At 35.0% G+C, this 2,311-nt stretch overlaps 1 non-coding gene across 1 annotated transcript; it reads right to left on the bottom strand.

The window, feature by feature from the left end:
• Positions 1 to 510: 510 nt before the first annotated feature.
• Positions 511 to 583, bottom strand: TRNAR-UCG (transfer RNA arginine (anticodon UCG)). The gene has a single exon. It is a non-coding gene; the product is annotated as a tRNA-Arg (tRNA).
• Positions 584 to 2,311: the final 1,728 nt, after the last annotated feature.

Genomic DNA, 2,311 nt, shown 5'->3' with positions numbered 1-2,311 from the left:
AATAATTATTCCATTTGCCCCTTTTCAAACCACCCAATAACAGAGAGTTCAGACCAAGTTTCAGGTAAAACGTGGCTTAATTGCCGCATAAAAGTTGTTCCGAAACTTTTACATTTATGTTTCAGAAGGATTTACTTAAAAAGCAAGTTAAGTTACGAATTTTGCACTTGTGTAGACCCCGAACAGACTTATCGATTCGTGGTTCAACTTTAAGCATTGTTAATTCGATTTATATTTTAAAAATTTTAACTTTATTTTGTGTGAACGTAAACGTTCTAAATAAATAACTTATTTAGGACCTTTTTTAAGTTTTGCATAAGTTTTGTAACAATAAGCTTCATCATAATTTTGCTAGCCGATAGAAGCCTACTACAAGGAAAAGGCTTCATCAAAAGATCACCAAGAAGATCGATCTTCGTATTCTACTATTTCAAAGATGTTAAAGCTGTCATCCCTAAGGCTTTTACTCCTCTGAAATGAGATCACGGAGCGGAAGGATATAAAAAGGATCGACCGTGACAGGATTCGAACCTGCAATCTTCGGATTCGAAGTCCGACGCCTTATCCATTAGGCCACACGGTCTATTGGTCTTGGGTTATACGCATTCAGTGACTTCGCGTAACTTTGACTATTTTTTTTATATAAATCAAAGTAGAGAAATCTCTTTGACTCTTTTATCACACCTACCTACTCTAGGTCCCTGATTGAGAAACTTTTCACTCCAGCTGCCGTCTATTTTCTCCAGGCTACGTCGGTAACTTTGTAAAACTCCAAGTATAACCTTCTCTGTTGCTCTCTGGGTGGCTTTGACTTAACCACGTCTCAGATCCATGTCTTCAGGGCATATTCTAGACTTTAGTTCAAACGTCACCTTTAGGACTCATAAAAATAGAAATTATAAAAAATACAACTAAAAAGGTTTTATACAAAATATACCGTATCCTAAATATCATCTTATAACGTTTATTAAAAAGGCTAATTCTAAGTAAAAAGATTTTAAATTTATTATTTCATAAGTTATTAATTTAAAATAAACTCTATTTTAAGGGGTTTAGAGTTGAAAATTGCGCTAAATTAGTAAAGATATTGGAAAATCTGTCATGTAAACCGTTGTTTATTTTTATCCGCCGAGCGTATAAAGCATTGAGCGCTTGAGACTCAAGAAATGCGAATGTTTTTTAGTGAAGCTTCTCCGTTGCACAAAAGCTCGCAGCGATGCGCCGTCTCTGCCGTCGTTTGGTTACCTTACACTGTCTTTCGATTTAATTCAACTGACTCCAGTTTTTTATTGTTGATCTTTAAATGATTTAATTTATTTAGTTCCATTTTTAAAACGGATAGCAGTTTTTTTTTAAATGGTCAAAGCTTCATTATTTTACTTCTTTCCTGCCTGATTTTAAGCGATGATAAGTTCTAAGATGGTACATGCTTGCCTAGAATAAACCATTCTAATCATGAAGACTCTTAAATCATTTTGTCTGGAAACATTGACGCCGGTAGAATGTTCCACTACTTGGCTATTCACTATAAAAGTATTAGCAAACTCTTAGCACGTGGAAGTAATTTCAAACTGTGATATTTAATGGAATCAAGAAAAGGACCAATATTTAGCCACATCTGCACATGCAGTGGTAGTCGTGCAACAAAGTGCACCGCCCGCCAGCCCGCTGATAAATTCGTATGCGGCAAACAATGCGAAACAACTACCACCGTCAAATCACTCAACACGTGTTTCACCCCTCCACGGGGCTTCTTCAGGAATAATGATACACCGATTAGTGCCAAACACAGTCTCTGTGTTTGGCACTAATCGGTGTGGTTAAATATTGGTCCTTTTCTTACTCAAACCGTGATGTCGTGAATCCGTACGTCTTGTTGTCTGATGTAAATAAATACATTTAAAAAACTTTTAAGTTAAACGGATTTTTGACACCCATATTGTGGTGGTTGTAGAAAAATATGTACCTAGTCCGCCATATTGGAACTGCGTCAATCTTGAATTTTAAATTTTGACATAATCATCGTGTTTTACTAGTGTAGCCCTTTCATTTGATACCCATATTGAGGAGGTTAAGGAAAAATAAGTAATCCGCCATTTTGTATCGGCGGCCATCTTAGATTTATAATGTTATTGATTTTATTATATTGTATTGTCATCTAAATTAAATGTGTGTACCAAATTTCAGATCAACCTGATAACGGTAAGGTGTTTAAATTTCAATTTCTAATTTTGACCCAAATAATCAAATAAATTCCGTACGGTTCGAACTAAATAAAACCGTTTAATAAAAGGTAAGTATTATTTGATGT

The sequence above is a fragment of the Battus philenor genome, unplaced genomic scaffold (assembly GCF_028537555.1).
Source record: "Battus philenor isolate CCGP_79_NKW_IND1 unplaced genomic scaffold, ilBatPhil1.0.hap1 SCAF_5, whole genome shotgun sequence".
Lineage (NCBI taxonomy): Eukaryota > Metazoa > Arthropoda > Insecta > Lepidoptera > Papilionidae > Battus > Battus philenor.
Note: the sequence above shows the minus strand (reverse complement) of the source record. Positions and strands in the feature narration are given on the sequence as shown.